At 46.8% G+C, this 15,617-nt stretch overlaps 1 long non-coding RNA gene across 2 annotated transcripts; it reads left to right on the top strand.

Annotated features, from left to right (window-relative positions):
* The first annotated feature begins 963 nt into the window (after window positions 1–963).
* LOC125940268 (uncharacterized) lies at window positions 964–15,116 on the top strand. Of its 2 annotated transcripts, none has more exons than XR_007463499.1 (9): window positions 964–1,051; window positions 3,775–3,915; window positions 4,159–4,239; window positions 7,492–7,588; window positions 7,870–7,961; window positions 9,427–9,532; window positions 11,995–12,083; window positions 12,859–12,936; window positions 15,007–15,116. It is a non-coding gene; the product is annotated as an uncharacterized LOC125940268 (long non-coding RNA). The 2 variants fall into 2 exon arrangements; XR_007463500.1 differs by having other exon boundaries at window positions 4,156–4,239.
* Window positions 15,117–15,617: the final 501 nt, after the last annotated feature.

Below are 15,617 nucleotides of genomic sequence, written 5' to 3'. Positions count from 1 at the left end.
TCACCTCAGTTAGTGGCTTGGGTAGAGGGCGGTGGCGTGTAAGCAGCGGTAGAGCGCAAGCTTGGTTGCGAGATCGGCACGTGTCATCGGAGTTTTGTAAGATGGCCGACATGTTGCAGGACCTTTTTATATGCTGAATCCGGTTACTTGCTGTGGAACGTTACGTGGCGCGAGACATGACTTAAAAAAGTTAGCTATATTTTTTTTAATGTTGTGCTGTGTGAATAATTGTTGGTTCGAAGCAAAGAGTAATAGAAATTTAGAAATGAATATGCTGATGCGGGATCGGTGGCCAGCCATGGTGGCCTCGTTTCGATGATTAGGCTACGTTACGTGCTTGTTTACTAGGAGTTAAAATAAGTGTTGCTTGTTGGACGTTGAACACCAGGAATCTATCAAACTTCGTGATGGTCGAGACCGTGGGATGCTCTTGCACGTTGGCGCGTCATCGCACTGCACGAAGTGGAGCCTTGTCTGCGCGACGGCGGCATTTTAGGCAGAACTTCGCAAATTCAGTTTGATGCTTTCTGGCTGCACGAGCGCCTAACAGACTATGCACAGTAAGTGCGCATATGAACTTGGTAGGTACACGCTCGCTTTAAATTATCGGCGAGTCATCAATTCAAGAGATCTATTACAACCATCGACGTATAAATTAAGTGCTGCCGCAGAGATATTCAAAGTCACGCCATTACGAAAATTTTGTGAGCGACATTAGCCATGAAACTCTTCCGTCGTTAGCTTCTCTTGGCTTCAAACGGTGTTAATGAAAAAGCGATTTGTTCACTGAGACCAGAACTGCAAAAATTCTTTAACCGAATTAAATAGGGAATATCATATAATGCGATAAAGTATTAAAAAAGATTTCGAATATTCGCAAAAGCCTTCCCAATAGAATTTTCTTGATAAAAGTGTCCACACTGGTGGTTGTCGCTGTGTAGAAATCAATGACTATTTCTTCACAGGAGATGAAGCCGGGTGACGCAGACCCAAGAAGCCAGTCTGTAAGCGTCGGCCCCCATGGCTCCACAAAGGAACGAATGTGGTGATGGTGCGTTTGGTCATTTTAATTCTCATATGCTGCGTTTTACTTGCGTATGATCATAATTTTTCCTCAGTAAACGTGTGGGCACGTTTAATGCACAACACTGAGCGTGTCATACATAAATTCAGTAAAAAACAAAACAACAAAAATATTGCAGAACACTCAGCCTGGTGCTCTAATACATAAATGGAGTGAAAAAAAACAAGAAAAAAGAGGAGAAAAAATTAAGCCGTGGTTTTAACAAGTGTACTAGAACTTACATAATATCAAGAGCTTATCGAGAAGAAATTTTCATGGCTGAATTTTAAGGCATTGTGTGCTTGAATTAATATATTCATATTAGTGAAAGCACACAATGACAAATGTGCTTACTTTCGCACTGCTCCTGCTAGAAACGTCGTGTTTTTTCTATCAAAGCAATAGATGCTCTGATTACACGCATTTCGCTCATAACTTCTGCTTCTATTTTACTGACAACTCTCTTGTCTCGTTTGAAGTAGAGAAATAAAATTGTTAACGTTCTATATTGCCCCTGAAGTGGTTCAAAGTTTCTTCAAGACGTAATTGCTTACATAATGAAAAGACAAAGGAATATACTGCCAAATTTTGGTGGGTGAATTCTGTTCACACATTTTTTTCACCTCAAAATTTAAGCTCATATTTTCATAGGCATTTGTTCCTAAATGCACTCAGTTAGCTGGTCGCTTGTTTGGCATGTCCAAAGTGGTACTCGCCGGCAAAATATTTTGGAGATGCAAGAATAGTGAATTTGGTCGATTTCGTGCTGCTTAAAAAAAAAAATAGGGGAGGAGAGCAATTCTTATGCTCGGTAATATTGCGTGAAGATTTGGCTCCCACATTGCAAATGACAACAGATGACAAAAGATGGAGACACAAGATGGCAGACGCTAAAAATCCTTAGAAAACGGGCCACAATTATTTAGACGCTGTTTGTCTATACTAAATTATCATCGCTAGTATTAATAATTGGTGTCATCAATGGGCTAACATTTGGGCCTCCGATTTTATTTTAGCAGGGTTTAGAATTCCGCTTTCATTCACAGCAGATTCTTTTGTGCAGCCCTACAAAGTGCAAGCACACCTGACACTTACAACACGTACATAGGGCTCGCTGGATTCTCATGCTTCTATGGAAGCAAAGCATGCCGCTAGGCTGCCTAAGTGTGGTAGTACAAACTTGGCGAAGTTTCATAATCACCCCTGGCAACCACATACGTTGCAGAGTTCATTTTTGAGGGCGAAATGTCGCGCCGACGCCTCAAAACCAGCCGTGTTTTCAATATAGGACACATGTCTGGCTGGCACCCGCGTTAGATTCGCACAAACTGTTGTGCACGGAAACAGCTCTGTCTGCTTGTAAGAGCCGCGAGTGGGATGTCTCAATTAGCCGAGACAATCTACTCATCTGGTCTCGAAATAGGGTCTAGGTAGCCTAAATCATGGCTGTGCGGAAAGGCGTTAAAGTAAGTGCAAGCGCATTTCTTGACACTGCGACCGTAGGCCTTCGATATCACTGTACGAAGTGTAGATGGCTTGTTTGACTCCGTCACAATCTGATCCCGGGCAAATGTGATCCTTACAATAAGTGCATCCTCTTTCTCGCCGTAGCAAGCATAGGATCCTTGCGCGTTAATTTGAAACACATTTTCGATGTAGATGAGCACTATGGCGGCATTGTGAGTGCATCAGTTGCCCTAGCAATAAAAATTTTCCGCTCAACTTGCTGGCACGCCGTACTTCTGTATTTATTATTTATTTAATCATTTATTTATTTAGTTATATTTAGTTATTTACTCATTTATTCATCTTCAATTGAATGCAATGAATATATTGTGGGTGTGCGTATTGAGCATTGCGCAAGGAAAGTACAGCCTGTGAGGAGTGTATCTATATCGCTGTAGCGAGGTTTCATTGCATACCTTAAGAGTGCAGGGCTTCAACAGGTCATGTGCACGCTGCAACCGTTTGTCCATCATGGGGCTCTTTTGGCAGGCAGGGGTCCATGCGCACGCTTGATTTATTTGTTCCATGAGAGCGTGGTGTGTGGCATCGCTATGGGCGTATACAAGAATGTGTGGTGTGCGCGCTGCTCACTGAGGAGGGCCAGGACTTGACGCCAGTCAGTGTTGTTTTACTGTACTTCCACAATTTTCAAGGTTGTTGTGGGTCACGCACAGGTGAATTGGCTACTGGCCACATCCCAGAGGAAGTCTGGCAAGGGCCCCCTGCAGGGAGAATGCCACATGCATGGCTCTCTGCCTGTACTGCTTCCATACTTGATAGTTGTATGAAACAGCACCAAATTATTAGCAAAATTAGAATGTACGTTTCTAAGCATCTTTCCGCCTGTGGCATGCTTTTCTTTAATGTCAGTATGTAAAGCCATAGCCCCAAATTGTAAAATTTTCAAGTAAAATTGTAAATTTCAAGTGAAATTGTAAATTTCAAGTAAATTGTAAATTTTCAAGTGTAATTTTCAAGTAGTCCGTGCGGTGTCTGGCCTTTGTCGTGAAAAACTCTGCCCCAGGCATACCTAGCACCATAATTGACACGTAAGGTGACTGTATCCTCGAATGTACTGCTGTGCCGGTGCTCAGCCCTTATGAGGACCATGCGGGAACCCATAAATGAATTTTTAAAGATATGACAACGGTATGCTCTGCAAGGCTGAGCAGTGGATGTTGTGGTAAAACGACATATTTCCACAGGATGACTGCTGGGTCACTCTACAACGTGCGGAAAGCCGGAAAGCAGCACCGACGTCGCTCGCACGAGTCCGCCTTATGACGTTCCCGTTTTTCGAGGAGTGCGAAGGGATGTTCTCCTTCCTGCTCCGCTTCCAAATGAAGGTTCGGATAAGAGGCCTCTTTGTGCCTGCAGTACATTTTATCGCGCTTCATTTTTATTTGCATGCATAACAACCGCGTTCGTTAATAAACATGTTCGACTGTGTGCCATAAATTCTTGTTTTCCTGCTGAATTCTACTTCCGGGTGCCTGGGTTAGTGGGGACAAAGCAAAGCAATTAGGGTCAGATGCATGTGTCTGGCTGTCCAGCTTGGGTTTTCGTGACCAAACAAATTTCTACAGGAGAATTGTGGACCGCTTGACGACGTGCACACGTGTGGACGGTGATGGAGCAGACAATGGTGGACACTCGTCGTTCCTGAAAAGGTTTGCTGCATTGATACTTTGATAATTGATGAGCTTACAATCTTCGAGGCAGTCATCCCAACGAAGAGTGGATGGTATTGCCAGGAAGTGGTCGCAACAACCGACAGTTAAAGCACCAGTCACTGGCCAGTGTCGAAATTAGAAAATCTGGTGTCATTTTGGTCATTTAGGCTAATGCCATGCGAGCCCTACATTGCGCAAGGGCTTAATCACACAAATCCATAGGAACAATCACACAACATTAAAAGGGACTGCCTCCTCAAAAGCATAACCTATCATTTGTCGGCGCCTTACATCGAAATGAAATAGCTCTCAATGTTTTCTAGCATGTTGCATGTTGCACTCGCGAATTGCGTTAGAAGCGTGCTCAGCATTGCAGCAGGGTGCTTAGTGGACGTCTCCACAACGTGCAGCAGTGTGGTCCACACAATGCCTTGTCCGAATAAGGTATGTAGCATTGAGTAACCGAGATAGATGGAGAATAAAACTTCATTAGTACTCACTAAGGTGCCGTCGCCTGAATTTTGCCCAGCCAATGTGCAGCAGGTGAGATCCGTAGTCAAGGATGCCAGCAGCCCGGGCTGCCTCTAGTATGCGCCGCACAAACTGGCTCTGGTCAGGCAGACTAGCGCTGGAACGCAAGGCTTCGCACTGCTTTTTGGTGAAGGTGTTGTACAGAGGGAAGGGTTGCAGCATACTCTGATGCGGGAGTGTGTAAGGTTGGCGTGCGAGGCAAAAGGGCTGGATAAATGCATTGCTGAATCATTTGAACCATGCCGGCAGCTTAGTCATTCTCACTGAGCAACAGCTTGAGGTTGCTGGCTTCCGCGGAGAGACTTGTGGTCGGGGAGTTCAGATTACGGTGGTATGCGGGAGCGACCTTGTAGTGCCTTGGGTGACGGGAAGACCTTTAGAATATATTATGCCACTTGCGTATACTTTCGGCAGGCCAATTGGGAGTCCATGAGGATGGTGATCATTGCTGTACCATTTCTGTGAACATATGTGCCTGGTCTCGCAGATGCTGCTTGGTGCGGACATGCATGTTTACTGTAGCATTGCTGCATTTTACAGCGTAAGCTGTTATGGGCTCATTGTAATAGCCGTTTCGGGTCGCGATGATGCCGCCGCCGGCGGCCGCGTAACCACTATCGCCGGAAACGCGAAAAAGTACCCGATTCTCGCCGGGATCGAACCCGCCCTGCTGCTTGGGAGCCGGATACTCTACCACTGAGCCACGCAAGCGCTTGCTATCGGGCCGCGGAAAATACCTTAAGGCAAACGCAGGGTGACATGACTCGAACCTCCGCAGTATGGTGGCGCCATCTAGGTAAAATGCCTGCAAACGCAGCGCCCGCAGGCGCAGACGACTATATGCGATTCAGACGAGGCGCTCAATCAACGCGCTCCCGAGCCTCCGCCAGTATGGTGTTGCCATCTAGTTAAGGTGCCTGCAAACGCGGCGCGCCAGACATGCAAGTTCTAGTTGTAAGGCTTGATCAGGCTGAGCAGACTGCTGTGGAGAGAGCGTTACAAGCCGCAGCTCGCCGTCGACGCCGGGCGGACAGTTTCAGATCGTTCTCGTCAGTCAAAACGAGGCGAACAGACTGCCGCGAAGACCCTGTTGTGAGTGGTGCCTAAATTGGAGCTACTCTTGAGCCGCTCCACCAGCTTATGCTGTGACTGATGCTACCACAGTGCAGGTTTGCGCGTTTTTGCGCATCCTTTTCTTTGGCTGTAAAATTTCTGCACACAAGTTCAGGCGAACGTAAGCAGAATGCCAGTAGACGCATCGTGAACGCAGTGTTCGTCGTGTTCGCAGTTGTGAAAGTTGTGTGAAATGTGTTCACAAGCCGTTTGCTCAAAATGAGCAGCAGTACAGCGAATTGCTCGAAAGGCCGTGAACGCAATAAAAATAAACTGCACCAGTTACCGCAAGACGCACAAGTTCGACAGGCATGGTCTGAGTGTAAGGACTTTTATAAATTTGAAAGGCGCCTTTCTTCCACGGTGTAAGCTCCAGTGGCGGTTGCTGGGAAGCGTCATTTTAACAGTGAATCTGTTTAAGCTAGCCGTAAAGTATTGTTTCACTGAATGCTAGCCGCGCCGTAGCCATAACAACCAGCGACGCCGCAGCTGCTAGAACAAATGCTACCTACCACCTGTGAACTGCGCATGCGCCACATTGAGCAACGGATATGTAAGTGGGTGCGCGGCTGCGCTCGATCAGATGCAGCCATGGGACGTACAAAGATAGTACGTACTAGAAGCGAGGCTTGCCACTGTACGAGAACGGCAACGGCAGTGACGAGCAGATTCAGAATACGCGGCCAGGGAAAGGGAAAACAAAAGAGACAGCGGTGACAAGATCCCGGCGATAAAACTGCCATCAAGCCAAGAAAATGCCATGAAATCGCCCAGCTTCGCTGTGTCTTAAGCCTTGCGCGGCCGAGTGCAAGCTTTCGCCTTACACTTTGCTTGCGTTTACGCAGTGGTGCGCTGGCGTATGGGTCGAATCCCATATGTCAGGTGCCGAGCATTACAGCCACTTTTGCGAAGGGGGGACGGGCGTGGTTCTTCGTTTCCTAAACAGAACCGAGCCCGCATGGTGACTAATCTGGCGCGCTTGTCAAATGGGCATGGAAAAAAAAAACACGCGATTTCATTAAACTACCCTGAATACAATGAGCGGGTGATGCTTAATGTATAGTAACTTGGGCACTTATCCTGCAATTCCAGTATGAACTAGTCAGGAAAGTGCTAGTCAGACAGTGTGAAATAGTCAGGAATAACAAGTTTAAAAATATTCCCGACAATATGCACCACACCACTACCGGGTACCACACCTTCGCAAAAACTGTTGTGTGTCATTGTATGCTTAGCTACGGAAGTTGTGCTCTTCCCCGATACTATATGCTCGAACGCCTTCCAACGTGTGCCTTCGAGGTGCATGCCATGTCGCCGTGAGGAACGAATTCCTCGTTCTGACGAGTACGATCGGCAAGTTGATAATATCTCCAAAGCACGTAGGCACGCGACTTTGCTATGCCAAGGTTCGACTGAAGTGGGACAGGCGTCGTGGTAGGCCCAGCTTTGGAAAACCCCCGAAAAGTGATGTGCAAGCGACAGCTCGAGAGATCCAGTTACAGTGGGACCGTATTATGAGCAAGTGAACTGAGTTTGGTTGCAGTGTCCGACACTTGTTTCTGGCTGTCCAGTGCGTTTGGTCTTGATATGAATTTATCTCCACAGGACATTTGTAGGGCAGCTCTACAACGTGCCGACAGCGAGTGGTACGCTGCAATGAGCGTGGCGACGACTCCGGTGGGCAGTCGACATTCTCGGATAGGTTGGTTCCTTTGACGTTTGTGGTGGTCGCTAACATAAGACCGTGCAACAGAAAACTATCATTCGTATTTACCAAAATTTTTCACCAAAGTTTCATTTGACAAATGTCAAAATGGCATCGTCTTGCTTATGTGCCAGCCAGGAATGCAGATAGTAAATTCCATGCAGAGTGCTTCAAAACAACCGTGGGACCATCAGCGTATTTTAATAAAACAAGCTTATTGCAGATACGGTACATTGTTTGCTTGTTCACGTGTTATAATTCATGACTCATTTTTACAGGATCTTTAAAGGACTACATGACTGTCTTGAAGAAAGTCACCAGCCCTCAACGACGTGATGTTCTGAGCTAGGGAGGAAGGCTGGACATTGTGGTAAGTGTTAATCTGTAGGGTCCTCTTTATGTTTGTCTGTGTGCGGAAGAGTGCGCCAATGTGTTAATGTCGTCATAGGCAGCGGAGGAAGGATGGTTGCGCGCGAATGCCTAATTAATGCACGAGTGGCGCATCCTCTCGTTTGGGTCCCCTTTAGTCACCTGCCATCTTCACTAATGAGTTGTTTACCAGGACATTGCTTAATGCTTGAAATCGCCCTTTTAGTATAGGCTGAAGCATTTTTGCCCTTTTGTCGCCTCTCATATCCGTATGCCGTATGGGAAACGGCGAAAGCGGACGGGCTCCCAGAATGTTTTTCGCCGGCGTGGCTATTGTTAGCGCGGACAGTAAGTCGTTTGTCACTGTACTCCGAATGGCAGTTACAGGTCAAGCACATAATGGGCTAGAAATGCACATTCTCAACCTGTAGTGGGAAATGGGTTTGCTGGCTTCGCATGCAATTTTTCGACAAGCTTCATGGATTGAATAATCAAGTATATGCAAGCTGACGCTCCACTCAATAGGCTTCATAGCAAAACGCGAGCAGCGTTCAACGTTCCGCTGTCTTTCTCAGAGTCGTGCCCAAGCGCATTCGCGTTACGGCTATGCGGCTGTGTAAAAACTGTTACGATACTGCAATGGTATGTGTGGAGTGGACCTTTATCGCTGTGCTAAAAATGACTTTATTATCCGATACTTGCATAAGGTATTAAGCTAAAAAATGTTGCAGGGTGACTGCGACTGTCGAGTGCTGATATGGGAACATGATGCGTTATTACCACAAACGTCATTAATGAAAGCATATTTAAAACACATGGTGTCCCCTGCACATCAAAACCTGCAATGAATTGAATGCACTGAATGTAGCGAGAATTGTCACCGATAGTTCTTGCATTGCGCTATGAAAGTACAGTTTGTGAAGTGTACATGCCGACGACCATTGGTGCGAGTCGTAGCCACCACCGTTGGTGTTAAGGTGAAGGTAATTATTAAAATAGGATAGGTTAGGCACTCGAACCCAAGGCCTTTGCTGGTCGCAGTGCTTTTGAATTCATCCACGTAGGGATAACTAATTGTCCCGTTAATTTTTTGTGGTTATGATTGGATATTTTAGCTCACAATTTTGGCATGACGATCTGTGCACATCGAAAGAAGGTTGGCAACTGACTCTCAGCAAAAATGGCTTCAGTTCCGAAATGTGCATTACTAACTAAATATAGCATTGTGCCTCTCTGTGCTAAATAATATATCAAGGCTATATTTTCAAGTGCAAGTAATCTTTGTGCTGTACGCAACGTTGTCAGATAAGTAAGACTGGTAAACAATGCGCGTGTTAAGCAGGCGGACGTCACCTTGGAATGTCACATATTTTGTAGTCTTGTGCGCTGAAACCTACGCAAATGTGCAAATGTGGTGCGTCATACGTTATGAAGCTTTAATTCAATATATACGGCTTCTTTTCCAGCTTGAGGCTGCCTCGTGACGTTTGCCGAGGAGCTCGTGAAGGAGAAGGACCGCAAGACGGCTTCCCGACCTTCGAGACAAATGCCACATCGCCGATGAATGAGTAGGTACGTGGTCATGGGTACGATTGTGCCGATTTCTCTCGGTCATGCTGATAATCACCATTTCTGTGCACATAGGTGCCTCGTATCGCAGTTGCTGCATGGAGTGGACGTCTAGTGTCCTATCTGTTGGGTGTTATCTGTGCCTATGCTGCATTTCTCGCCAGCGGGACCGAAGTCTCTCGATTGAATATCGCTTTGTTGAGGCTTCATTGTATACCTGAGGAGTTCAGTGCTTGAGGAAGTATACACGTAGCAAGCGTTTGTCCATCATTCAGGCTCTTGTGAGTATGCCATGAGTTGCCATGTTGTATGCCATGTTGTGAGTATGCCATGTCGTTTCATAACCACACGCTGTGTAATATCACTACGCACCCCCTGGAATGTATGGTGCATGGGCTGCTCAGTGACGAGTGCCAGGACTTGACCGCCAGGCCGTGTCACTAGTGTACGTCCACAGTTTTCTGGGTGGTCGTGCTTAAATTAAGCACAAATACATTGGCTACTGGCCACCACCCCGATGAAGAGTGGCAAGGACACGCTACAGAACGAGTGAAATACACATGACTCTCTGCTACAACTGCTTCCAGGCTTGATAGTAGCGCTGTAATATTTGGAGGTTGTACACTTCTCATTCCCATTCACGGTCGTCACTATGCCTAGCATCAAGGAAACATAGCATCACCGTTTGTACCTTCTTTACACCTGTGCAATGCTTCGCTTTGATGTCAATAATACGATGTTTTATTGCGATAGCAATTATATGGACACTCAAAAGCAGATTTCTGCCGTCGGTGTCGCCGTTGCCGTCGCCGTCGCCGTGAGGTTCCGTATGACGTCATTTGGAGAAGAAATCGTCGCCGCGTGCCGAACGCTGCATGTGCGAGTGAAAGGGCGCGAGGGGCGCGTCTTTCACGCGGAGTGAACGCACGGCGGAGAACAAACGCGCGTTCTGCGCCGTGCTCGCTTAAGGGCTGCAGAAGTATGCGTCTCTGTTCTCCTTCACAATCACCATGTATGTAGAGCAAACGCGCCTTCTTCCGACGAGCGAGAGACCGTGGGGAGGGGGAGGGAAGGGAGGCGACGTTTAGCTGCGGCACGCAGTGCCTATTTATATCAGAGGCTCCGGCAACAGTCACCAACGCCGCACGCATTTTGAGCGAACGCGGGCAAAACGCCGATGGCGTCGACACCAGTTCTGCGTGTTGCCGATGCTGCTGCATGTCCAAGTTTATACAGCTGATAAAGCTAATATCATTACTCCGTATAGCTCTCTACAAGTTTGCTATCGCAATTGATGCTTCGCCTTTCAGGTGAAACTGCGACAACTTTTTTATTTGTTCTAATGATCGAGTTAATTTACCTTATTATTTTACATAAATATTTGTACCCGCGGAAAATAAGGGAGGGAACTAACTTTGAACAAAAGTAGGGGCACTCCTAGCGCAGTGAGCGATGTGCAATGCAAGCTGACCGTAGCACGGTGACTCTCTACACTGCAAAATATGTTAAGGTTCGATGGCTTTGTTTTTCAAGCGGAAAAGTAATGTTTGTTTTACTATATTGGAGCCAACTACGCGCGCACCTTTAATTTTGCCTACTCTGCGACTTAGTCACCGCTTCTTTCTTGTCTAGTTGACACGTAAGTTTCGGTGCCTTTTTTGCACCTCGCTACGACGCTACAGAAACGTGAAAGGGCTGCAATTTAAAACAGGGTACAATATCGGTAAGGCCTCAGGTATGCCAACCCCTTTGAAGTGAGCTAAGAACCAGGATTCCTTCAGTACTTCACAAATTGTGCACCATTACCACATAATTAGAGCTATGTAGGCCCCGCACATATGATCTAAGCTTTTTTTTTTTTTAGCGCATATCCCACTGGATGCAAGAATACACAGAGAACACACATAGCGCCTTGTGCGTCCTCTGTGTCTTGTGCCCCGTCTTATTCACGTTAAAATACCCTCAAGATGCCATACCAACAAGCCTACATTGCTACTCTGCCCCCCCCCCCCCCCCCCCCATTGATCGGCTCGGACCCTGCCACGAAAAGAGGAACCAACAGTGACACGTCAAGCGGCTGACACATCGCGCAACCTAAATTCCTCCACCGACGTTGAGTAGCACAACTTTTCAATTCGGCACCCTCGCCACTAACACACCCTCGGTCATTACCTCGCCCACCCGCATAACCCTGGTCCTGCATTCACCTTGTTCTCGTTTTGCTCATCGTCCAGAAATTTTTAAAAATACATTTTTGTTTCGGACGCGACTTTGTTATGATGAACCTCACCTACGACAGACCTTGTGCAGCTACAGCTCTATGAAATTCCCGATAATATGCAGGTGATAGCTCCAACACGTGTCAGCTAGTGTTACGGTATTATTAGGAAGTGAACTGTTTTCTCCACCGTCTGTGATGGTGTGTTGCTGGCTGTCTAAGGTGTTGAACAAATGTATCTCCGCAGTGTCCCTGTGGGCCGCTGTACAACGTGCATGGAAATCCACGATGCGGCGATGGCGCAGACATCGGCTGGCAGTTGAAGTTTTCGGAGAGGTTCGTTGCGCTTGCATTTGTGGAGAGCTTATTTATAATCTGAGGTTACCCTTTTTTTCAGTCATCCTGGGCAAAAAAAAAAAAATGCTTTTCCGGGAAAGTGCAGTCAACGTCGCTTTATGCATAAAAGCACAAAAGTAACTGGAACTGCCAATGCATTTCTTCACAAAGTTCGAGAATTAATATTTCGAAACTGGTGTCATTCAGAGAATTCGTTCCAAGTAGATCCGCCTTGCGAACTTCATGGCTACAATTTGTAAATTGCAATATATGCCATCAGATTACAAGTTAATTAGTAATTTTTGTTAATTAGTCGATTACATTTCAATTTCTTCTGCAAGTAATGTCCTCCTCTTCGAGTAGACCAGCTCATTAACCAGAATTGTGCTGTCTGCCACAGGCAACCTTTTAAAAAATGTTCGCTGAAACACCCTGTATATATTTAATGTAGGCTGACTCTGCCTACTCGGTTGTGCATCCCAACTTAAAGCTTAATTTACTTGCCTTGGATGCTTTGCCATACGCTTGTTTACACAACGGATGCAAGCCAACTGACTCAATTTTTCTTTTTTTTTACAATTCCGTACAGTCAACCGCGCGCTGATATCATTGAATGTTTCGTCATATTCTGGTGTCTACTGGTGCTTGTCCTGTTTCCACTTCAGACGTATTACATACGTCTGACTTTGAAAGTTTTGATGAACCTAGCATCTTCAAATTTCAGGCTTCCCAGATTGCTCTGACTGGGCGTAAATGTTTCGGCTTTGATTTTCAGCTTGAGCCTGCGATGTGACGTTCGTGGAGGCCCTCCTGCATGTTGACCCCTTACAGCCGTCATGGCTGTGCTTACTGGGTGAGTTAAATACCGCGTATCGAGCTAGAAATGGAACTGAACTATGATGCTACAATTTCAGAGATAATCCGAAAGGAAGATAGTCGCAGTTTTGGTTCAGGTTAGCCACCTGCGCTAGAGCTCTTCATCGATGAAGTGCTGGCATTTGTGGAAGAAACATGCTTAACGTAGAAGTCGCCGCACCGTGGCGTTTTACTTTTCGAAGCGAGATCAGGATGCCCTCGGACGCGTACAAACAAAACCTTGCTTTATAGGACCATGCAAACGTAAGGAAACTTGAAATACTAAAGAAAGCCATGGGTACACGCTATTGCGTACCAGGACCGCAGTGCTGTCAAATATGCCATACATGAGCGAATGTGAGCTTTAGCCCAGCTTGCAGACGCTGAGAAAGTTGTAGGGCAGTGGTGGCGCAGGCGTTACCTGCACGGTAACTCGCCGCACGCCGTTTGCCATTTGCGGGCTGCCGTTCGACGGTCGTTTTGCTCGCGAACGGCGAGATTTCCTTGCTGTGGAGAGGATGAGACCGGGACGCATTTGTGCGGCCGCCTCACCGCCGTTGATCGCTCGACGGCGCCGATATCGTTGCTAGGCCTTCTCCGGTGCACTTCAAAGCTAAAGCGGATGTCGCTTCGGAATAGGTAGGTGACGCTCAGAAGCCGCAGTGTGTTCTCACTGTTGTGCACAGAATACGCTTATATTAGCGGCGCCGTCGGCTGCAATGCGAACACAGCCGAGCGGTCGTCTGCCGTCGGTCGCCGCGCACTGCAGCTGAGCTCAAGTATCGGAGCTTTCGTTCGTGTTTAATGTTTGACAGTGGATATCGCTTCTCTGAAATGTACAATTTAGGCATCACTTTATCTAGCGGAAATTAGTTTGCTTGGAACAGAAGCTGCAGCCGATATTTGCGTCGCCGGTGGCGGAGGCGCGTAGCTTCGCGGTCGTCGATTGACCCGCGTCGGCCGTGCGGTCTACTTTGGACACTTTCTCGCGCGGCAGACGTTCTACGGCACTTGAGGCCGGTTCGCCGGCGGTATGTTTGCCGCTAACGTGGACGTGCCTTAACCGGAAGTGGACAGTGTTTTGAAAAGAGCGTTGGCGATTACGTATGTCGCGTGACATTTGAAGGAGCACTCGGCGAGGAGGAGAGACGAGCCGACGAACGGAGCGAAGCCAGGGAAAGAGCGAAACGAGTGAGGGCAGTGTTTCGATCATCAAACGCGTGCAACTCCGCTATTACGGCTCCATTTCGAAAAATTCTTGCGGCTACGTGTTCCTCGCAACCTTTGATGACCCGGCATTCGTTGTATACCTATGTGCAGAAGGGGGTGAACAGCCATATATATGCGGCACTTTGTGTTTATAAGAGCAGGTTATCGAAAAGCGAAGGCGCTGTTATTGCCAGCAATTCGCGTCTCTTGGAGCCGTCACGCCCCTCTACCACGGCTTTGCTGCTTTCCGCGTTATGACTGATATCTGTATGGCATGTGTTTTTATCGTCGGTGGATCATATTTATTCGTTCTGTACACTGTTTTAGATTCTTTTCCGTGCGAATATTGTTTTTTTTTTTTGGAATGCGTTCTTTTATCCATGGCATATCATCCCATGTTGGTAATATCAAAAATATCGGAATAGGGCGGGGGGGGGGGGGGGGGGAGGGGTAATGGAGCGGTTTCGTATCCGTCTGTTCAGTATTCGTCGACGCTACCGAGACGATTGAAGTTTTTGTATTTGCGTCTGATTGTGGATGTCTATTCTGTCTTCTGGTAGGTTAATGATGCTGGTAATATAAATATACAATATAAATATACATTCATAATTAACGTAAAGGTATATGAATATAGCAGATATTTTTGTTGTCATTGTCACTTCGTTTCAAAAAGTTGGCCGATAGGCATTATGGTAGTTGCAGCGTTGTGGAAAATCCGAGAATGTGCAGACGGCAGCTCGAGAGGTGTCGGCTCTTCCGACTATATTATGTGGAAGTGAGCAGAGTAATTTTTCGGTGTCTGACAGTGCTGTTGCTGGCTCTCCAATATGTTGCGTGTTGATGAAATTTCTCTCCGCAGGATGCTTGTTGGGCCGCTCTACAACATGCAGGAAGATGCTGTAATGACGGTGACGGCGACACCGGGGGTTAGCGGGCGTTCTCGGAGACTTCTTTGCATTGATATTTGTGGTGAGCTTGCAGTTTGTCAGTCTATTTTCTTTTTAATTAAGAGTGGATGCTCTGTTCAGTATTCGTCGACGCACTTTCGTTCATTTCGGCCACCACACGACACGAGCGGCGTTTACTGAGAGGAGCTCAGCCACATGAAATCCATGGATCGTTTTATACCCTCTACCGGCATTTCTCTGTCGCAATGGTGATTTGCAATTATGCACATCAGATGGGTCGAGGATGGTGCGAAATGTCTTCCACCATGTCACTTTCTCCGCATCATGTCTAAGGTGCACATTTCTGAGGCATTTGCGACTCACCATCGTGTGAAGCTTGGGTCGAATAAAATTTTGTGCTTACGCTGCAGTTAGTGTAGCCGCTTGAAGCGAGAGAGAAGTGGGAACCATGAGATCGATTATGGATTATGGATCAAGATCAAGCTCGGAACTAGTGTCATTTCGGTGTTTTGTCCGACAGCCGACATGTTCCAGGACCTTTTATATGCAGAATCCTAATACT

The sequence above is a fragment of the Dermacentor silvarum genome, chromosome 9, assembly GCF_013339745.2.
Source record: "Dermacentor silvarum isolate Dsil-2018 chromosome 9, BIME_Dsil_1.4, whole genome shotgun sequence".
Lineage (NCBI taxonomy): Eukaryota > Metazoa > Arthropoda > Arachnida > Ixodida > Ixodidae > Dermacentor > Dermacentor silvarum.
Note: the sequence above shows the minus strand (reverse complement) of the source record. Positions and strands in the feature narration are given on the sequence as shown.